The sequence below is a fragment of the Mauremys mutica genome, chromosome 6, assembly GCF_020497125.1.
Source record: "Mauremys mutica isolate MM-2020 ecotype Southern chromosome 6, ASM2049712v1, whole genome shotgun sequence".
Taxonomy (NCBI): domain Eukaryota; kingdom Metazoa; phylum Chordata; order Testudines; family Geoemydidae; genus Mauremys; species Mauremys mutica.
Genome location: NC_059077.1, coordinates 117,230,691 through 117,254,823, shown reverse-complemented (window position 1 = coordinate 117,254,823; position 24,133 = coordinate 117,230,691).

Here is a 24,133-nt window from a genome sequence, read left to right as displayed (position 1 = left end):
AGTTTCCTCCAGGTAGCTTTGGAAAGAGTCTTTAGTTTATATATTAAAGTGTTGCAACCTTGTAGCTTCTGCCACTACCTTCTGAGCTGTCTGGCTCTTTTAAACTCCTCCTCCAGTTGGAGCAAGCTCTGCTGGTGGGGTGGGGGTGGGGCCCCCTGGGCCAAGAACTGCTCCTTAATGCCTTTTATCCCAGTATGAGGGGTATATGCTCCATCACACCACTCCCTTCCCCTCTCCCCATCCCCCCATCCACTCCTCTTCTCCATCACCCACATTCAGGCTTGGGCAGGAGCTTAGGCTCTAGGGCCCTGCAACGTGGGAGGGTCCCACAGCCTAATGGCGACATCACAATTAAACAGCCCTTTAGCCCGAGCCCTGAGAGCCCAAGTCACCTGGCATGGGCCAGTTGCCGGGTTTTTAATTGCCGTGTAGACACAGTCCAGGCTCCAGCCAAGTTTCCCTAAACAGCAAGTTAAACTGCAGCCTCTGCTATGAGTAGCCATCAGCAAAAATGGCTGAGAGATTCCTCCGCCTGTAGTACCTGGCAATCTGGGGACCCTAATTTTTCCTGTGATTCAGACTTTTCCGGGGTTCTGATTTTCACCAAAATCAACAGGGTCGTGCCCTTTAATGACTGGGACGTTCCCTGAAACGTTGGAATCGATCAGATGCAATGTTCCAAAGTTATCGCGTTACAGACGGAGACGTGCCCTCATGTTGAGCGTTAGACCTTGCTTTGGGGTGAGTGAATTACACCCAAACCACTCTGCTAAAAAACATGAAGGTTACAAAATCAAGCAGTCAGAAGCCAGAAAGTGCTCCCAAGTCCCCCACCCCAGCCCCTTTTCACTCTCAGTCCCAATCTCCACCCCCTGGCTCCCATGACCAGTTATCTCTCCCTTCACCCACAACTTCCAGACCCAGTTTCTCTCCCCGCTCCACCAGGTAGCCTCCAAGTTCCAGTCTCCCCCAAGCTCCTTGCCCCAGTCTCCTCCCCCTCTCTTCCTCAGGTCTGGCTTTTGTTGCCTCTGTATACACACTGGGCAGCTTCCTCCTCTATGCTGCCTACATCTGGCAGGAGAGTCCCTGACAGCACAGGGGAGAAATGGTCCCTGCTCTCAATTCAGGTGCCTTGACCCAGCATAGTGCACAGCAGTCCAGAGAGGTAATTGCAGGAAAAGGATGCTCAGTGCAGACAGAATCTTAAGGGAATTTAGCGACTACAATCTAAGTCTCAACTGAGCAGGTGCAAACTCATTTTTCAAAGGCTCATTTGGCCAAATTTGGGTAGATTTTCATGAAGACATCCAAAGGCACATCCCTGATACAAAAGCACATCCCTCCTGCTCAATTTATACTCCCTGGATCAAAGTATGGGAGCACTAGAGCATCTCGAGGGAAAAGTTGCCCGAATTTTTTAAACATATACAAACCAATGTATTTTCCCCCTCATCTCGTTCCCAGAAAACAGCTGAACAGTTTTGGTTGAAATTCTCCCAAAACATCCAGCTTGAGAAAGTCACCCAGCATGGAAAATTTCTACCCAAATGGTAGTTTGGCAAAAGTGATAAGCAATTAAAAACAGGCTCTTATAATGACAGGTGTTGAGCAACCTTAATAATAGACGGTAGCGCCGACCCACTTTTAATATATCTTGCTGTGTTCTAGTCTTTTATACATGCAGGATTTGAAGATCTTTATGTTCAGAGTATAGGTGCACAACTGTTTCACAGTGATACCATCAGATTGGCCAGGGAGGCAAATTCTGAGTCTTGGATTGTGGCATTACCTGTTGTATGCTGCAGCTCAAAATGAGAGCGTGTGCATTGGCCAGCTCTGGTTCTTCACAGAGCATAATGGAGCTTGGCCATCGATACACACACACCTTACCTAATGGTAGATCTTGTACCAAAACAGGGATGCTCAGGTCATTTGGTGAGGAAAGATAGAAGAATCCTCTTCTTCCTCCCCCCAGTACACTCACACAGTAGCAGAAGAGGATATCTACCTAGCTTGCAAGTGTGGAAAGCAACCACATACCTGGGGTGCCCCTCAAGCCCCCAAAGAACTAACTCATTATCTGGGAGCCGATAATACTCCTCTTTTTGAAGGACCAGTTGTCTGGGCCACGTACAATTTCTTCTATCTGCATGAAGCTCCCTGGGCTTCTGGGAAACACCATTCGACTAGCACTTTGCAATATGGATTAAGAGGGTAAGAGCAAGATTTAGGCCCTAATTTATTTGGGTAGAGGATAGATTTACAATTTCATTGTTACTGTCATTTTTAACTGACTCCTTAATTGTATATCCTGAATTCACTATCGGCCTGATACAAAGCCCTGCAAAGTTAATGAGTCTTTCCATTGACTTCAAGAGGCTTTGGCTTGGGGTTTATACAGCTTCCATTTGTTTTGGATGTATGGACCTTAGACAAAATTAATTCCTGGTTTTCTCCCTTGGACTTCAATGAGCTTCCCCCAGGAAAAGGTCTAGTCCTTTGTCATTTCTCCTCCATTCTCTGTGTTACTTAATCTGGACAGGCGTTCTACGCTATGTGCAATCTGGTAACTATGGACTGACTCCATTTAAATCAGTGGCATTACTCTAGATTTACACTTAGGCAGCTGAGAGCAGAATGTGTCCCTACATATTTTAGATTTGATGGAAAATTGAAACACAAAAAAAGGATTATAACGAAAGCCTAAAGAGTAGCTCGCAATCAAGAGAACATGGTTAATGGAACCAGAATATCTAGCCTGTAGTTAAAGAGAGCTTCAATAATGTAGCTACAATATGCACGCCCATGGCCAATATAAAGAAGATTCTTTAAAAGCTTGGGGCATGGGGACTAATGTCACTCCTTGATCCTCAGACTCTTTATTGCTCGTCTCCTGTACTGAGAGACTCCAAGCAATCAGGCTTTTGGTTCCCTCCAGCATCCTACGAAAAATGCTACCTCTGCCACAAGCCTGCTGCCTGGGGAATCCTCAAGCTTCCTTGTTGATGCGAGTTTCCTCCAGCTTCTATCTAGCAGTTCTGTCCCTGGGTGCCTTTTTCCTCCAGCCAATAATCCTGCCCCTCCTAATAATACTTAGGGAAAACAATCCTTTTACTATTAGCCCTGTCTCCTTCAGCACCATCCTTCCTCTAACCGCTTGCCCTGGGCCCACTTCCAGTATTTGTTTTTTCCCCATGCTGTTTTTCCCCAGTGAGACTCACAAGAGATGGACTGAAAATATAAAATGCAATAGCCATTTTTGTAATGCTGTCCTTTCAAAAATGAACGTAGATCTAAACTAAGCCAGCTAGTCAGAGTATGATTTTGGGGTTCAAATCAGCTGTCACACACTCGTGAACAGATTATTTACCTATATCTCAGCAGAATGTCATTTTTAAATGGGTCAGTAAAAAAGGTAAAGGTCCCAGTTCTATCACCCTCATTTACAGTGAGTAGTACCCAACGCTGTGAAACCAATAAGACCTAGTGATGTTTTCCCCTGTGCAGAGTGACAGTGGGAGGAGTCAAGTCAGCCTTCAAAGTAGACCTTAAATGGGAATTAAGTGCATAAGCCTTGGGCTGGACCTCAGAACCAGGGTGAATTTCACTCTGGGTAGAGGTAAGATACACTTCAATGTAGGTATGAATGGCAGAATTGGACCAGATCCTCAGCTAGCGTAAATAAGCCTAATTCCAATGAAGGTTAAGCAGTGACTTGGTCGTGATCTATAAGTACCTACATGCAGAAAAGATTTCTGCTCTTTAACCTAGGCATCAAAGGCAGAACAAGACCCATTAGCTGAAAGTTGGCATCAAAAAAGTTCAGACTGTAAATATAAAAATTTACAATGAGGTAAATTACCCACTGGAATAGCTTACAAAGAGGCTGGAATTCTCCATCCCTTAAGATTTAAAAAAAATCAAGACAGGCTGTCCTTCTATAAAAATATGCTCTAATTCCACTACACGTTATTGAGTTTAAAACAAGAATCGCTTGGTGAAATTCTATGGTCTGGATGATACAGGAGGCCAAACTCGATTATAATAATGGTACTTTCTGGCTATAAAATATATTAAGGTGATGGAGCTATGACAGTTTGCACAAGCTAAGGATCTAGCCCATAATGTGAAGTTAAATAAGACAATCTAAAAGCAGTTGTTCTCATTAGATAGAACATTACTGTAGTATTTTCATAGCACAGTATTATAAATATGAATTAAGGTGCTCAGTTTGATGCACAAAGTGTTCAATTAACAGTACAGTATTAAAATAACACAAAAGCAAAATAATACGCTCAGAAGTAAAAGTGGCAACATTAAAAAGAAGAGGTGGGCTGACGGGGGGAGGGAAGAAGGGTTTAAACAGAAAACACCTTTCAAAAATAGTTGTCAAGAGTTTTTAAAACATGGAGAACATGTACTGGAGATTTGCATGGGCATAAAATAGATTAAGCAGTGGGCAGGTCTCTGCACTGAATATTTTAGACCCTTCCTTGCTCACCTTCTTATTTTTTTAAGAGATAAAAAGGCAAAGGGGTGTGAATGAACAGGCACGTGTAAGTAGACATAAAAAAATAATACTGCCACGTTGGAGATCAATGGGACGACTTGAGAAGTAAGATACTACTCAGTATGAGTAAGGGTGACAGAAATATAGCCCTAAGTCATTTGCAGGAACTTATATTTAACTAGACACCATTTTAGAAATAATCCATCATGAATTAGCATGTGTTTTCTTCTAGTATATTGGATTTGAGTTCAGTTTCACGTGCCTCATTTGGCCGCTCACGGATCGCTCTTTCCTTTAGGGCCTGATCCTGCACAGAGCAGCTGTGTAGCCTGGCACATACGATGAGCAACACAGGGAGAGCATGGGAACTCTCTACCAAGGAGAATGCTGGTATGTGGCTGAGCACGTCATTCCTGTCCAGTAACAGGAGTAATGCCACAGAAGGAATGTCATGGTTTGGTCATACTCCTCAAATAATCCTACTGGAGTTAAGGCACTACTCAGTGAGAGTGGCAGAAGCTGGCACTGTGTAATTTACAATCCTAGAGACAGCTAATACAAATAGGCATTTTTTGCCTGTGCAGTAGCTGCAGGATCATGCCCAGGGACAGCATGTGTTTTCCTCCTTCTCTTGCGATTTATTCAAGGAGAAAAATAAAAATCCTGCATAGGATTCAGCCATTAATGGTGACAGAGTTTTGCTGCCTCCGACCATCTGTGGCTAAATATTAATTGAGATCTATTCCTATGCTCTCGCAACAGTGGAACAGATCTCTGTGCCTTGGGAGGTGCCTCCAAGTCCATGCATAGTGCCTGAATTAAATTTGAGCTGCACATTATAATGTATTCAGTACAGCAAGGAAGATTGTCCATTTTCTTTATTGCTGACGCTGACCAAGCACAAATCTTCCAGTATGAAAAAGGCAAGATGAAATGTTCTGCTGTCTGTGTGTGTGTGTGCGCACGCATGATATATAAACAAACATCCCCCTTTTCCCCAGATTCTGCAATATGATAATGTAACACAAATCCAGTAGCTCCTGCAATAAAATAATGTGCAACTGCAGTGCAATTTCTAACCAGTTATTTGCTGAATACAAATAAAAATAGCATTCAAAGGTGCGCTGATAGAGGAGGTACTTAATTTTTGTGACACCTAATGGTGCCTTTAACATTACTCATGTCCAGGCACCATACACAAAATGAACCTGTTAAGAAGCAGATTCTCAATAGCCTGACTTCAACTTGTTTTAAATGATAAATTGGTGCATAGTTAAATGCAAATGACTCTCATTACAAGCACACTTATGATGAGTTAAAACTGCAATCCTCCCCACAGTGTGCAATAATTATATCACAGCATCTTTTGGTTAAAGTCATTAATGTCCATAAATAAGAGCACTTGAGATACTTACAACTACTTTGCATCCAATATGTTTGCTTCTTTCTTTCAGAAAAAAAATGGACATCTCCTCTCCCACACCTTTCTTTTCATGGAGGACAGAGGCACCAAGGCTTTTGTGCCACTCTTTGGGATTGAGAATTTTTGTGTTCCATTTGTCTCATGATTATGCCAATAACAGAGCAATGCAAACCCTCAGATAGCTAAACTGAAAAGAGTTCACTTCTCCATGTAGGCTCTGATGCAGCTAAGTAAAATTCAAGCTCTGGTTTTCATTTTTCTCATTGTACTGGCATATCATGGAGCTATAAAAAAAAAAGTCACACACACATACACACTTTCAAACAATGGACAAAAACATGAAAGTTGATGCTAACTCAAATTATATGAGCTTTTAGTCACACATCCTTGTGTATCCCTGGCTGACTCAAGCCAACCATTTTCCAAACTAAATTAATTCATAATGGTAAAATCAATCGTTGAATAAGATTATCTTTCATTATTGCAAAGTATATGAATGGTGACAAAACTGCATGGTATAATTTTTAGGTTTAATGGCATCAAAAAATGTGTCTTTAATTAATGAAGTATCTAGCATCACTTCCTGGAAAGATACAGACTGAATGTATAGACTGATACAGAATCCAATTGCCTAATGATGTTTCACTCAAAGTTTACTCTACCACTACTACTGCCATTATTGGCATTGGTACTGCAAGTCTCAGTTGGTTGGATTTAGTCTGTCAGTTCCACTCTTATCAGATTGAAACTAAAAAGACAAATTACATCCATGCATCTCAGTGAAGCCAGTGGTTTTGAAATGGTGTCAGGGCAGAAGGTGGTACAAAGGTGGAGCCAAGAGGATATATGTCATCGGGATTTTCAAAGGAGTATAAAGGAAAGTTGGGCACCTAACTCATGAGATTTGGGTGACTAACTCCTTTAGGCTCTTTTGAAAAATAGCCACATATATCATCTTGGCTCCAATTTTGTACTAAAACGTATATATTGTGTTTATTATATTGGACGTCTACATGCACGCGCATGCATACACACATGAGCATGTGTATCGCCAACATGGATTTACAAATAGATTCATAGATGTAAGAGCTTGAATTTAGGATGGGTGTGCGCTTGTCGGGAGGGCAATGCGTGTGCACATACATGTATTAGAGCAGTGGCTCTCAACATTTCCAGATTACTGTATCTTTTCCAGAGTCTGGTTTGTCTTGCATGCCCCAAGTTTCATCTCACTTTAAAACTACTTGCTTACAAAAAAAAATAATAATCAGACAAAAATACCATTGGTTGTCTCTCAGAGACCATCATTGCAGACTTTCAGGACCATACCAATAGAAGTCTCCGGCAATTATGTTAATGTCAACAGGAAGCCAAACACTGCCTTTCAGTACCAGCTGCTAAATTTTGATTTTACACTATTCACATATTGCTTTTTAAGAGGCATTTGCTCTTCTGATATTCAGATTAGTTAAAAAAAAAATCACCATCCTGGCTCCTGAAATTGATGTGGTTTACATATTTAGGCACCATCATGTTTTTTTTCTACCTGTCAAACTGAATTAATCTAAAATCTAAACTCTAGGCCAGAATGTGAAAACAAAAATGCTCATAGAAATAAGGTCCATCCATGCACTGAAACATATGTCTTCAAGGATGAAATTCACCCCTGTGCTGAGGGCATGCACAAAGACGACACACAACTTTTGCCCTCACAACAGGACAATTGACACTTATGGGGAATGTAAGTGATGTCTAGCCCGATAGAGTCCCCTGAATTTCACTCACAAAGAACTGAAGTTTAAGGCTGAGATTTCCAAAGGAACCCAAGGGAATTAGATATCCAAATCCCCTTGCTTATCTAACGCATTTAGGCTGTGATGGGAAATACAAGCCTATGAGCCTGTCTACACATAAATTTCTACAGGAGCACCACTGCAGTTTCAGTGAAGATGCTACCTATACCGAAGGGAGGGGTTCTCCTATCAGCATAGGTAATCTACCTCCCTAAGGCCTGGTCTACACTAGGGGAGGTGGATCGATCTAAGATACGCAACTTCAGCTATGAGAATAACGTAGCTGAAGTCGACGCATCTTAGATCGAATTAAAATTACTTACTTCGTGTCCTCGTGGTGCGCTGCGGCTTCCCCATTGACTTTGCTTCCACCTCTCACTGAGCTGGAGTTCAGCAGTCGACGGGAGAGCAATCGGGGATTGATTTATAGCGTCTACATTACACGTGATAAATCGATCCCCGATAGATCAATCGCTGCCCGCCGATCCAGCAGGTAGTGTAGACAGAGACAGTAGCTGGGTCAACAGGAGAATTCTCCCATCACCCTAGATATGACTATACCAGGGTTTAGATCATTTTAACTGTATCGGACAAGAGTGTGGATTTTTCAACCCCCTGAGCAACATAGTTATATTGACCTAATATCCTAGAGTAGACCAGGCCTAAGTTTTCAATTAGACTTGGTTAAAGAACTTTATATACAATTACAAACAAGACTCAGATATTTTCTATTTTTGCCAAGCTTGGTTTGCTTTAAATAAGAACAAGTCACTCTTTATTCACAAAGATACAGACAGTTGCTGGATATTCGTGAAAATATTCACAAATCCTGTAAATTCACATTTTTCACTACAACCAATTATTCATTCGAAGCTCCAACTGGGAGCTGCATTTTTCACTTGTCATTAATGTCCTGCTTGAAACTTTCCAGTCATCGGATCAGCGTTCATAAACAGCATCATGACTTAAGCAATCAATCACACTGCAGGAAGGGCAAATAATGGAGGGTGGAGGGAAATTATGAGCAGCATATAGTGTGAATGCTATCTGCCTACACTTTTGAAGTAATGAATACATTTGAGAGGGGAAAAAAAATCAGGATTGGGTTGCAAACAATTTGCTTACCAAAACAGGAGTTACATTTGTTGTGAATATTATTAATTATTAAGCCAGCACTGGCTTTTAATTTTCTCTTTCTCCTGCTGCCTTGCTGTGACTACTAAATCATTGCAGGTTGCAATGTCATCCACTTTTTCCATCCCTGACAAGCCTCTAAATCTCCAGTGAGGGAGATACCTCTTTCTCCCTCCCTGGAGGTCAGCTCTCATTTTCCTTCCTTAGGAAGGAAACTAACTTTCTAAATCTTGCTGCTGCAAGGGGCATGTTATCTGTTGCTATGGTGGTTGGAGGCTCTTGGTTAGTGAGTGATATGGCTTCCTGTTCGACTGTACCAGTGACAAGAACTTTGACAGCTGGGAGGGTGGTAGTGGAGTGGGAGGAGAAAGGAAAGAGGGCAGTAACTGAAGATAGAGAGAGGAACAGGAAAAAAAAGGGGAAGAGAGAAGATAACACCAGATGGTGTTTACTAAGAAATAGTATCACCACTCACAAATGCAATTCTATTGATAGGCACCCAGAAAAAACAAAGGAGAGGCCAAGGTTCCTTGATATACAGCAGGAAAATGGGATAGGAGAACAACATAAAAAATGGAAAGGAGTGGAAGGAGAAACTAAAAATTGAATGGCAGAGAGGGATGCTATATTCTGGGGTATAAAGATGCTTCCAAATTGAATCTCTCAGCAACTATGGACTCCCCAATAAATATGAAATTCAAAAACTGCAATAAATTAGTTCCTGGACTTAGAAACTCTGAATTTCACCAGCTAAGAGGAGTTTTATGGCACTTACCTGCAATAAATTGATATTTTTATGTGGCACTGAAGAAACTGAACTGTTCAGGGAGAGTTGTTTATTCACAGGCAAAAGGCCTATATCCCAAATGTTGTTCACAGCAGCCACTGGCAACTACGGCATTTTGGGTTCTCTCTAAGAAGGACATTTCTTATTGGAAGAAAAAAAAATCTGTGATCACATATACAATCAGTGACATTAACCTTCAGCTATTACTTGCTCTGACAAAACCTGCTGAAAGATATTCAATAGAAATAGACTGAAGAGACTTAGAAACACTAAAGCAATAGGAAAATAATTTCATTCCATTTCACCATAGTAGGAGGGTGAACGATCTCTTGCTTTGGAGTTAATCCATACTCTGTAAAAGGGTCTGCATCTTTTTCTGTGCACAGCCCCATATTCAATCACTTTCTCCTCCTGGACTCCAGAATCCTGGATTTCTCTATGTCAGAATTGTTTCCAGGTCTCTTGCTGCTCTGTCTATCATATTCTTACTCCTGTTTCTCTCCCATCACTTTCCAGTCTGGAGGAGGACAGAAGATCCATACACTACCCCAATTGGCCACCTTTCCCCTCCAGTCCTTTTATTTTTTAATTGTTTAAGATAAATAATAGGATAAATTTACCCAGACACTGCCTTGCACTGAAGTGAATCCCGTAATTCAAATTGGAGGACAAGCTACTATTGATACTACAGAGCACCTGCCATATGTGAGATTATGGGTGATAGAGCTACAGCTAACAGGCCTGATTCTCAACCAGATCTCTCCCAATCCCCCTATTCTGTTTAGTCCTATAACTGGTGAAACTCATCCAGTGTCCATGTGTATTCTTTCACTATACTGTTATTTTGCCTATGTGTACTTTGAAATCATCTTTCACAGACTACGTATGATCACCTGTATGTATTTAAACAGCTACCTACAGAAGACTACTATACTTTTGAAGCATTACATTCAGTTTGTTGTGCAGAGCACATCCTATTGAGTTTCAGTTGCGAAATAACTTATTTTCTGCAGGCTAGGAAGACTTTTGAGACGATGGGACTGTAGTCACTACCCAGATTCTATATTGCTACTTCTGGTCATAGAAAGGGCGATGGAGAGAGCCGATTACAGCCCTTTAATGTGCCGTTCACCTCCACCATAGCCTGATCCCTGATGTAGGTTAGATAGGTTGGAAGCTGCTCTAGCCCACGTAAACTGGCAATAGCTCTTAGTGGGCTGTCTAGCAGCTGGTACAGCTGGATGGTAGAGAGCTTATTCCTTCACTCTCAGGGTACGTCTACACTACGGGATTATTCCGAATTTACATAAACCAGTTTAACAAAACAGATTGTATAAAATCGAGTGTGCGCGGCCACACTAAACACATTAAATCGGTGGTGTGCGTCCACGGTCCGAGGCTAGCGTCGATTTCTGGAGTATTGCACTGTGGGTAGCTATTCCGTAGCTATCCCATAGTTCCCGCAACCTCCCCCGCCCCTTGGAATTTCCGGGTTGAGATCCCAATGCCTGATGCGGCAAAAATCATTGTCGCGGGTGGTTCTGGGTTAATGTCGTCAGTCACTCCTTCCGCTGGGAAAGCAACGGCAGACAAGCATTTCGTGCCTTTTTTCCCTGGATTGCCCTGGCAGATGCCATAGCATGGCAATCATGGAGCCTGTTTAGCCTTTTGTGACTGTCACCGTATGTGTACTAGATGCCGCTCACAGAGGCGATTCAGCAGCGCTACACAGCAGTATGCTTTTGCTTTTGCATGATAGCAGAGATGGTTACCAGCCATATTGTACCATCTACCAATCCATAAATTGGTAAAAAGATGATTGTGGCTACCAGTCCTTTTGCACTGCACCATCTGTTGCTGTCATAAGTGCCCCTGGCTGCTCTTAGCCAGGGGCGCAAAAGCCAAAATTGGGAATGACTCCCTGAGTCAATCCCTCCTTTTTGGTATCTAAAAATAGAATCAGTTCTGCCTAGAATATGGGCAAGTGTACTAGAGAACCACTGTATCATAGAACCAGAGAGTACAGCTGCTCTGTGTCAGATCCTGCAGAAATTATGAGTTGTATGCTATTCACAGGGGGTGCTCCTGCAACAACCCCACCTGTTCATTCTGTTCTTCCCCCAGCCTTCCTGGGCTACCATAGCATTGTCCCCCCGACTTGTGTGATGAAGTAATAAAGAATGCAGGAATAAGACACAGTGACTTGTTAGTGAGAAATGAGTGGAAGGCAGCCTCTAGCTGCTATGATACTCCAGACAGGACATTAAGCAGTGTGAGGGAGAGGAGCCCAGCATCCCGCTGCTAGTCCTGGGGCAATTGAATCTTTTCTTTACACATGAAGGGTGGGGGCTGATGGAGCTCAGCCCCCTGTTGCTATGATGACAATGGTTATCAGCCATACTGTACCATCTATCAGGAAAAATTAGGGTCAGGCGCCCTTGATTGACCTGACAGATCTAGTCAGCATGGTTACCAGTCCTTTTGCACTGCCCCATATGCCAATAGGCTGATGATGAGGACGGATACCAGCCATATTGTACCATCAGCCATCCATAGCTTGGGAGGAGCAAGGATGTTGGTGTTGAGTGCTGCACCATCGCGTCTATCTGCAGCATTCAGTAAAGATAGGGTGACATGTAAAAGAGTCAAGAGAGGATTGTTTTCCCTTTCACTTCTGGGGGTGAGTGGGGGGGTGCGTAAATTGCCTAGCTATGCCCTGACCCACCGCGGACACTGTTTTTGACCCTAGAAGCATTTGGAGCTCAGCCAAGAATGCAAATGCTTTTCAGAGACTGCAGGAACTGTGGGATAGCTTGAGTCCTCCAGTCCATGACCGTCCATTATATTCTTTGGCTTTCCGTTACGCTTGTCACGCAGCAGTGCGCTGAGTCCCTGCTATGGCATCTGTCTGGAGATTTTTTAAAAATGATTTTGAATTTCGTCTTCTGTAACGCAGCGCTGATAGAACAGATTTGCCTGCCCTTACAGCGATCACGTCCGCATCGTCCATGCGGGAACTCTTTCTTTATTTTGAGTTTTAACTGCATCACCACACGTGCTGATCGGAGCTCCACGCTGGGCAAACAGGAAATATTCAAAAGTTCACGGGGCTTTTCCTGTCTACCTGGCCACTGCATCCGAGTTCAGATTGCTGTCCAGAGCGGTCAGTGGTGCACTGTGGGATACCGCCCGGAGGCCAATAACGTCGATCTGCGGCCACACTAACCCCAATCCGATATGGTAATACCGATATTAGCGCTACTCCTCTCGTTAGGGAGGAGTACAGAAACCGGTTTAAAGAGCCCTTTATACCGATATAAAGGGCCTCTTAGTGTGGACGGGTGTGGCGTTAAATCGGTTTTACGCTCCTAAAACCGGTTTAAACGCCTAGTGTAGACCAGGCCTCACACTTCCCTGGTCCTTCTTGCATGAACAGAGAGCAACAATACCCGAAGTCCGAAGGTGCAAACAATTTGATGTTTATTGGGGTGAACTTCCAGCAAGCTTAAATCCAATTTCCTTTTTCCTTATTTTCGAATCCCAACTTACTTCCTGTTTGCCCCTAATTTATATAGTCATATTCTTAGCTATACCTTAACCAATCATTCTACTAAAATTTCCCTAACTAATCCTAACATATTGTAACATGATTAGCTAACCAATTATATCCCACCACCTTAATTGGTTTACACCCAGCAAAATTAATTATACAGCAGTCAGAAACAATCACAGAACCAGACAGAGACCATGCAAATAAACATACAAAACAATACAGAAGTGAGGATTTCACAACTACATCTATACAGACACAGGGCTGGTCTACACTAAGGGGGAAAATCGATATAAGATACGCAACTTCAGCTACGTGAATAACGTAGCTGAAGTCGAAGTATCTTATATCGATCACTTACCCGTCCTCACGGCGCGGGATCGATGTCCGGGGCTCCCCATGTCGACTCCGCCACCGCCGTTCGCGGTGGTGGAGTTCCGGAGTCGACAGGAGCGCGTTCGGGGATCGATATATCGCGTCTAGATGAGACGCGATATATCGATCCCTGAAAAATCGATCGCTACCCGCCGATACGGCGGGTAGTGAAGACGTAGCCATAAGGGTTTTCCAGCTGTGTCTATTGATAAGTGAGTTCTTACCATGCATCCGACGAAGTGGGTATTCACCCACGAAAGCTCATGCTCCAATACTTCTGTTAGTCTACAAGGTGCCACAGGACTCTTTGCTGCTTTTACAGATCCAGACTAACACGGCTACCCCTCTGATACTTACCAGACAGAAAACCATCAAACTAAATTTCCTTTTACATGTTCTAGACTCTTCCCTTTCTCTGGAGGTGATAGATCAGATCACCTTCCTAACAGCCACAGATTGCCTTATTTCAATGTGACTAAACAGGGCCTCACACTGTCACAGTAAGAGAAGGCCCTTACACAGATAGAAAATGATTTTGATTCTTTCTTTTATATCTCTATAACTAGCTAAGTGATAAGAATACACCTAAATTCTTAAAGTATAGGCCAGACAGGCTTGAATATCTATATCCTAACAGTGGAGTACAGCTGAGGAGATAGAAGTGGCTTCCATTTCCATTGCACTGCTCAGATGGAATAAAGGGGAACCCATCTGTCTTGTAATCTCTGTTCCCCAATACTTATGGCAATACGACAACACTCCTTGACCATGTAAAGTTCGATTTAGATTCTATTGCTGCACATTTGGATTGTAACAATTTTAAATAGGTCAATGTTGTATAAGTAATGTATGTGGTTTGATCTGAGTGCTCTTTAGCAGTAGTTCTTTAGTACATGAAATTGCTACACTACCAAGAATGACTAATAGGAAGGAGGGAGGGGTGATAGGAAAGTGTATGAGTCTCCAATGCTTTTTGCAGCTTGGTCAAACTTCATAGCCCTTCTAACACTACTAATTCCTTTTGAGGACTTGCTGTCAGAAACATGTTCAAAAGGCCATGCAAAATAGATACTACTTTGGAGTACATGAACACACTTTCTGCTGGGTGGCAAAATGATTTCCATGTTGAGTAAGATGTAAGAGAAAGAGTTTTGTGTGATTGTCATGTTCAGCACAAACTCTTGTGGTCAATTATTTAAAGCTGAGGTTTGTCTTTTCAAAGAATAACTTTGCAAAAGATTTTGTTAACATTAATGGACCCAGTAAATTTCTAATGTCATTCATTGGCTTACATGGAGATACAACAGGACAAGTTAGCCTCCCTTCCCACACTTTTTTCATTATTTAAGCAGGAATAGTGTGGGAAGTTCATGAAAATATTGGGCATAACTAATGCTATATTTCAGGCATTGGTTCAAAGACATTTTACCATAAAACTAATTGTGTTTCAATTTATTGCAGGTCAGGCTTAACGAGTACACAGACACATGCAGGAAACTATTATATGAAATGCATTACTTTGAAGTTCAGACTCCTATTTTTTTCATGGTAAGTCAAACAAACAGAAGTAACTACTCGCTTTCTTCAGCCACTAACAGTGTGAGTATTGGAAACCAACTAAGATAAGAATTGCCACGCTGTATCTGATCATCTAATCTGGTATCCTGGCTACAGACAGGGACCAAAACCCGATGCTTCAGAGGAAGGCAACTCAACACATACAAACCTCTCTATGATCGATCTATTCGTGCAATGTACAGTGGAGGGCGATTCTTTCCTGACCCACTTAGACAATTAGTCTACGTTCCAAAGCCTGAGATGCGTTTTCCTTCTATCCCCATTTTCAGCTGACATGGCTGAAATTACCATTCATATAGTTATCCAGTCATTTTATAGATCATATTTCAAACTCACCTGAGCACCATGAATGAGCATCACATTTGAGAACAGAGAAGATGGCTGTTATTTAGTAACGCTCAATAACTGGAAAAAGCAAATAAATAAGAACTGACAAATTCACTCCCATATTGACCAAGTGGTATAGAGTTCCTCTGCCTGGAAGGGAAATTAAGGGCTAGATTGACACAGCCCATAATGAGGTGCAGTACATGACTGCCCTGTTCCATAAGTATCCCAGATAGGAATTGTGGCTTGGGGAACAACAGTCCCCTCCTTATTCCCATGGACAAATAATTTGCTACTGGTCCATATCATAAACAAATTACCTCCTTCCTTGTGCACCCAAGTTCCACTCAGTGGCAGACAGATTTAAGGCTCTGCTCACACCCCACCCAGCTATTCCAGAGGCAATCTGCATGAGCAGATGTGCAGCACCTTTTACACATCTGTGATTAGATACAATGTCCAAACAGCTCACATAGGGGTGTTCTCCCCTCATATGCCCTTGTGCAATCAAAAAAAATCTTGCCCTAAGGTTTCCATTTCCTAGCCTGGTTAAAAATATAACCTATCTTCCCATATCTATCCAGCCATTCCTGAGACATGACTCATTTTCTATTTTAAAATAAATACAACAAAAACCAACCACCAAAACAATCAGTACAAAAATTACTAGGCCAATCTTTTCTATTTCCCTATCAGGAGGGAGAGAAGGAGAATTGACACTGGAGAAAAAATAGTCAGTCTACTATTTTATAAAAAGTTAAATCGATATAAAATCTGTAGATTTATATAAGGTCAATAATTCAGATACAGCTCAATTTCACTCTGTAAAAACTTGACACGATTAATGTTATGAGACTGCATCCAGAAGCCACTCTTGCAATGCTCACTAAAGATTCAAAGTGAAACCTGAAACCAGGCAAAAAAACAGAATCTCAGACTATGTTCATCAAAAGTGTCACAAAATGAAGACCCAGAAATTGTATTCACTCATACAGACTGCATTTGTACAAGAAAATCTAGGAATTAGATAACGTATAGTTAGCCAATTTGGGCTAAAGCATCAACGCACACACCAAGCTAGAGTAACCAGGCTTTCTCCTAGGGTTCCTCAGCACAGAATTTCCCATTCTTTTCCTAAATAGAGAGCCCCAGAACGTCTTCACAACCACTTCTGTGCCCTGGACAGTGCAGTGACATCACTGGCTTCTGCAATGCTTCCCTGTGAGGCTTTTTGGCCAGTGAAGCAAAAAAAGTTGTGAACTTTCTGGCTATTTCCTCAGTCTTTGCCTATTTTTCCCCCAAAACAACCTCTGAAGAGGGAGCCACTGATAAGCAGGGCTCAAAGGACCACCAGAGACAGGGGAGGGAGGAGCAAAACGTACTTCTACCAATTTGGATGGTGGATCAACGCAGAATTTGGTCTTTTTTGTACCCAGTTTTGCAACCCATGCTCATGCTGGTCAGCACTTACTCATGTAAATAATCCTACTGAAATTACTCCAGTGAAAGAGTGCTCACCTAGACGAATAAAGGCTGCATGATTGTGCCTTCCGCTTAAAACAGCTGCTTATAAACACGTGAGTTTTGGGGTGCCCAAAGCACTTAGTGCATAAAGTTGGCCATGCAAATGTAGAAGCCACTTGGTTCAAATAGTCTCCAAGGAGCTGAAGAGAGAGACTCCATCTCCCTTTCTCACCATCAATGTCTATGTCATTTCAAATAACACTTCACAGTGTTCGTCTTTGATTCTCCTCCCTGAATTTAAGCTGCCTGAATTTTAGGTCTACTCAAAATTTTGGGCACATCCAAACTGCAGGTCTGTAGTGAACATGGTAACAAACGACCATGCCGCAGATGACAAGTGACTGTATAAAAATTAGATGTAAAAAAATGCTCTGTTAACTTGCCATATTTCTCCCAACTCCAAATCCATTCCCCAAGATCTGGCTCAGCTGATCCTAGCAAGGAGATGTTTCCAAGCTAAAAGTAACTCTTCCGTTCTTTTCTAGCATATATAGCAGGGGAGCAGAGGTATGAATTCATTTGTTGTTTTATGACAGACATTATTGCACTGAACTAAAAGAGTTCAGTGAACCTGATTTGCTACAAATGCGGTGAATTTGGAGAACGTATCTAACAATTAGGAAGATTTATTTCTGTCTCTCACGTCCTTCATCTTGGGCCTTGGGAGTTACATGGTCAACTGCAGCAGTCCTGAATTAAAAAAAAGAATAATACACTTCACCCTTTTCATGCCTTTATTTTATCCTCTACACTGCAGTTTAGTAGAGACTGCAGTATCATTGCTTCTTGACCTTCTAATTAATTTGTTAAAAATTGTCTTAATAATGAGCTCAGGAGGTATGTATCTGCCCAAGCGATAAAACCTCTATTTTAGTCTATTTTTAAAAAAAAGAGAGAGAGAGACTGCTTTCATGGAATGAAAAATAAAGCTTCTAAGTAAGAGACAAGAAAAAGTGTACACTTTGCTGCAAAATAAATAAGTTGTTCTATTACTCATTCTGTTCTTTAGCTAAAAACCTTTGTGCTGCAATTAATTTGTGCAGCCTGAAAGAACAATTAAATAAATAAGATTCAATTGCCTTGCAAAGTTCTACTTGCCTGGGGCAAGTAATTTTTTTTAAAACAACTGGTAAACTATGACTAGGTTTTTCATTATCGCCATCTTGTTTAAAATGGATGAGTACATTTTATGTCGGAGCTGCTACATTTTCATGACAACTCCTCCAATCTCAGCTTGTTTCATTGTCCTTGATAGATCCTGAGGCAGTAACTCCAAAATAATACATACTGGGATGATTAAGATTTAACTGTATTTGAAATTTAAAAAAAAATTATAGCAACAGTGAGTTCTGAGATCAGGTTGTATAATGGTTTCCATTCGAAGCCCCATTTTCAATCATGTATATATATGCTTGTGAAATTCATATATATTTGGAAGAAAGTATTTTAACCATTTTACATGTGGGAGAAGAGCAAAGAGAAATACAGCCTTCCCATGATGACAATGATGGATTGATTTTATTAACAGCTCTATAGCCAAATTAGCAGGGGACTGAAAGGTTAATTTTGGCATGGAATCGCTTTCACTTTGGAGAAGTGCTTTTGCTTATACCAGAGAAAGTTGGTTTTGAACTGCTTCAGTTATGAGCCTTTGAAAACAGCATACTGAGATTGCACTGTAGATATTTTTTTTCCTGAAGTATGCAACTAAGATTTTGGGGCATGCATGTGTAGCTATCCTGCTAGGAAGCTAAAAGGCAGGAGCAATAACAACAGTGGATGGTATCAGAGAAAAATAATCCATTGCCTCTCTAACTGAGCCACATAGCAAAAAGTATAATGCTTCAAGTTGGCAGATAGAATGAGGGCTCTTACAGGCTTTGGAAGGTGCGTCTGAGGGGATTCCCTGCTCTGATGCACCTTCTGAGCTTCATAGCACCTACTTTTTATAAGACAGCAGGTCACCCCCATGGATCTTCTACAGTTCACGGAACAGGGCATTCCAGTGATGTCTAACCAAATAGTTCCACCAATCATTACTATTTTTGAAAGTCAGAAAAGCTTTCAAGTCCTGAAGAGTGAAGCTCCTTTTTTTTCTATATTTCTCAATTAAAAAACATAAACCTCGGAAATTCCAACAAAAAACTAAACTGAGAGAACATTACAGTTGCATGACTGTAATGCCCAGTTTAAAGATACAACAAAAGAGGACAGAACAAAGACTGTGCATGTAATACAGATACCAAGGAGGACAGAGTTAAATCTGCTTAACTTTGGCATTTCCTGGCTCTGTGTGGGCTGGGGGCAAGTATTTTGCTGTATGTGTTTACCTCATCAAGAGTTTATTCTTTCAATAAACCAATGTTTTTTCTCAGCTTTTTATACATGAAACATTCTACAAATCTGATAGTTAATGTATATTGTCCCTAAACATAATAAAAATTCAGTGTATAAATGACTTTTTCCAATACTTATAAGTTTCCTGCTTTTGAAACAGCTGGAAGTTTTCTGTCTATTCATATTTTAATCTTGAGAAGGTAGTTCTTATATTGTATTTCTAAAGACTAAGTGCCTCTGCTACTCTAAAAGTAGGACTGGGAAGGAATTGTTAACTTGTTTTTCTCATTTGAAAAGACAGAAGGTTATTTTGTTCTGAGTAACTTTTGACCCGCATTATGAATTAGTTATTGACTGATGAACTCTAGCTCAGGAAGTGTACAACAATGGAAACAGAAATGTCACCCCAACAAACTCTCAGACTCATCCTGCTCTTTAAGTTGTAACACATTTTCTAGGTTAAATCTATTAGCTGGAGTCTCCTCCAATTTACAAGTGCCTGATTTTAAGGTGCAATTTTAGGTCAAGCACAACTAGCAACAATGTCCCATTAGCAAGCAATTAATTGAATCATGAACTTTAAACGGTTATACACGCATACCCAATAAGCACGTCTATTTAGAAAGGGATGACATAAAGGAACGGTTTATATTGAAGCCAGGACATCAACATTCCAGCCTACAAAATATAGTAATTTTCTGTAAAACCTTGAAAGCTGAAAGAGCAGACTGTGAGCAAAGCAACATGTTCTTGGCTCAGCTGTTCTCATTTATCAGGAATATTATTTATGCTACTCACATACTTGGGTCCTTTTATTTAGAACTGGAATCGACTTTACCATTATATAGGTTTGCAACAAAAATCAGAGAATATTTTTCTGAATGGAATAGTACCATTAGAGCTACACTACTGTACTGGGGTGGGGATCGCATACAAGAGGCTGATAATGGAGTTGTTATATTTTTTAGTGAATAAACTCATCTTTTTGATATAATGAAAGAGCAATTGCTTCTTTTTGTTGAAAAAAAGGTTTTACTATATTCACTGCTTGCTTCTCTCTCTTGGTCTCTTTCTCTGTTTTTTAGCACTGTTCAAAGGTGTTGAGGGACAACCCAGCATACTGAACTTCCCAATTATTCAAAGAACAGATAAAGCATAGAGACCCAGAGAACAGCTTAACACATGGCCAGGGCAAATTGCCCCCACCCTGACATGAAGGAACCATTTTCAAGAGTGAGAAGGCAGCTGAGCTGTCATGCTCAATGTCTTTGACTAATCTGAAACTGACCCCAAAGATGCCAGTGGTCATTGTGATGTGGACACAAAGAGCTGGATTTAGATCACCATTTTATTTTTTATCCTTTTCTTTTTCTGTATTCCTAATACACCCATTGTAGATTATGGTACTGAAGATAATAACTGTTCGCTGCTGGCCCGGGTTAGGTCTGCTAATCTGACCTACAATCTTCTACATCCTCACTGTCATAACCCATCCAATCTGAATTTTCTCAGTATAGCAATCCTGACTTGTCATATAACATAGGCACATATACCAAACACTAGTGAAATAAATTTTAAAACATTTTTGCCAGAATTAAAGATAATTTTGCTGTGTATTTTTGTCCTTCAAAAATAGTGTACTGTGCAGAATGTTCTTAAATAAAAGAACATTTCCCTGAAAAGTAAGTCTTGTTAGAAGATCTTTATCTGTTTTAGTAATATAATGTTTTGTGGTAGAGGGGATAAAGAAGAGAACTTGTTTCTGGAAAGAGAGAGAAGCACTTCAAGAAGAAGGAGACAGACTGAGAAAGAGGTTGAAAGGAACAAATGAAAGTCCAGCAGCTGGACAAAATAGTATGCAACTACAAAAGAATATTTTGGGTGAAAGCCTATGCTGGCAGTTAAAGGTTCTCAGACCTAGTTCAGCAGAAACTGATGACTGACAACTCAGTACTCCAGTGAGAGGTAGAATTACTCATTGGTCAGACAAAAGCATCTCTCTACCTTCAAAGGTGTGTATAGGACATCTGTGGGTGTCATAGAATCATAGAAGATTAGGATTGGAAGAGACCTCAGGAGGTCATCTTGTCCAACTCGCTGCTCAAAGCAGGACCAACCACAACTAAATCATCCCAGCCAGGGCTTTGTCAAGCCGGGCCTTAAAAACCTCTAAGGGTGGAGATTCCACCACCTCCCTAGGTAACCCATTCTAGTGATTCACCACCCTCCTAGTGAAACAGTGTTTCCTAATAACCTAATAACCTAATAAAATAAGATTTTTCTCTGATTTTTATACAGCATGTAAAAAATAGTATTAGGACAGCGAAAGCTTTCTGTATATAAAAATTAATATATTGGTATCTGTAACTGATTTATATGGGTTTGCCTCATTTGAAAGACCTATTTAGGTGATTTCATAAAAGTGTTTATATCTGCAATATCATCTCACATTTATTCAGAGGTGCAGTAGATGCTGCAGTTAAGATTATAACATCATTTCCACTGTGAGTAGAAATATTACTCCTTTCAAATCCTCTGAAAAAGTTCCTTTCAAATTAAAAACTGACATGCAAGGTGATGTCAAGTTTGGCCAACCTAATTTAAAAATATTAAAAAATAAAATATTTTCAGTGTTTTTCCTGTATGGGAAATTCTTATGCTGCCATGATTGTCACATCTCTCTCCGCAAAGGTGAAATATAGAAAATTCAGATTGGGTTTGTTCATTAGATTTTGGCAGGCACTAGTGCTTTTTGGCACTTTGAAGACGCCAATCATCATATTTTAAAACATTATTTTTTAAAGTAACAATGTACAGTTGGCATGTTATGGACATCCCAGGTCCACCACTAACTCTAGCATATCAAACAAGGTTTATAAAAGATGTCAGACTTGCCAGGTTTGAAAAAAAAAGTTCTTTGGTTTCAGAATTCCTCCAGAGATTAAGGAACGTACAGACTTTAAAAGTCAGGGTCTGTTACCAGTTTTCATATTACAAGCCCATTTTGATCATTCTACATTCAAATAAGTTAGTCAATATTAGACCAATCTAAATTAAATTTTTCATGCATTATCCTCTGCCACATAAGAATATTTTGGCCAAATACAAGGTGATTTGAATGTGGCATTTAACAAAAGGGCGATTTAACAAAACTTGTGATTCTTTTTATTCTCTCATTTTTAAAGTCTTCTGACAAGTTCTTGGAAAAAGTATATTACAAAAAATTAACAAAAATTCCAACTTACTTGTATTCAATTTTCCTCTTTGACAGTAAATGACTCTTAGTACGTTTGGAATGTTCAGTGCTTAAATAAATATGGACCTTTGAACAATCAGGTATGCAAATACAGAGACTTTGTAAGATGAATCAGCTACTTAAAATAAAAAATTCTCATACTGACTACAGTCCCATTTCCAGTCCCCCCAAATAGAACCCAAAATCAACACATTAATAGGCAACAGATTTAAAACAAACAAAATGAAGCATTTTTTTCCACACAACTCACAATCAACCTGTGGAACTCCTTGCTAGAGGATATTGTGAAGGCCAGGACCATAACAGGGTTCAAAAAAGAAGTAAATACGTTCATGCAGGATAAGTGGCTATTAGCCAGGATGGGCAGAGATGGCGTCCCTAGCCTCTGTTTGCCAGAAGCTGGGAATGGGCAACAGGGGATGGACCAACTGATGATAACAGTTCTGTTCATTCCCTCTTGGGCACCTGGCATTGGCCACTGTCAGAAGACAGGACACTGGGCTAGATGGACCTTTGGTCTGACCCAGTATGGCCATTCTTATGTACCTTCCCCCAAAGATCTAATCTGAATCTATAGCTCCCATTTTAACTTTCCCTTTGAAAGTGCTTGTAAACATGATTCTTGGGTATAAATATGAATTCCAATATATATGAAGGAGGATGGGTCAATGTAGTTTAAGAGGCACAGGGATCTGAAGTGGAATACACTAGAGCAGGAGAATGAGATTTTGGGAGAAGAGGCACAAAAGTGTGAATCAGGCAGAAAGAAATAGAAAATTGAAGAAAGAAGAAAAATAGGTTTCTCAAAGGTAAAGCACATGAAGGGGGATTTAGGAGTTAATAAAGAGCCTGCCTTCATGGCCTCAAACTGCTTCTGATTGTCACAAAAGGTGCCCAAAAGGCCCACTTCTCTTGCCAAAATGCAGAGCTCTGGAAGATAGTAGGATGGTTTTCTATAGCTCTGCCAAAAGAATGAGCTTTGCTGTGCTGGAGGGTAATTATCTCTTCCTGACCATCTGGAGAACTCAGCAGCAAGAGGGGAAGCCGCCTGCTGAGTTGCTGAGCAACACAACCAGGAAAGAGTGCCATCAGCAGGCCGTGGGAACGTGCCTTTTTCCTCCAGAGGAGTAGCTGTGCTATGCAGTCAGAAAGCGGGGGTGGGGGGGAAATCACTTCTCATCCTTTTAATATCCCTGGTGGACATTCCAGTAGACTTCCATTAAAGTTCCACTGGTCTCTCTTGCTGTTGAGAACCCCTCAACATGGAAACCCAGGTCATTGGGAAAGAGCAGAAACATGGGCTCTTCTTTTGGTTAAAACCATAGTAATCAACAGTAAGAACCAGTTGAAAAACAAAAATACTGCAAAGCCCAGTGAGAAATATGCACCTTTCTAGTCTCCTCCTTCCCTCACCAGTTGCTGAAGAAAGTGTCTGTTCATTAATATTGTAGTGCTTTCTTATAGAAATCAAAGGATTTATTGGAACACTGTAAGTAACACCTCCAGCAGGTCTAAAACTTCCTGCACCCCATTCAGATA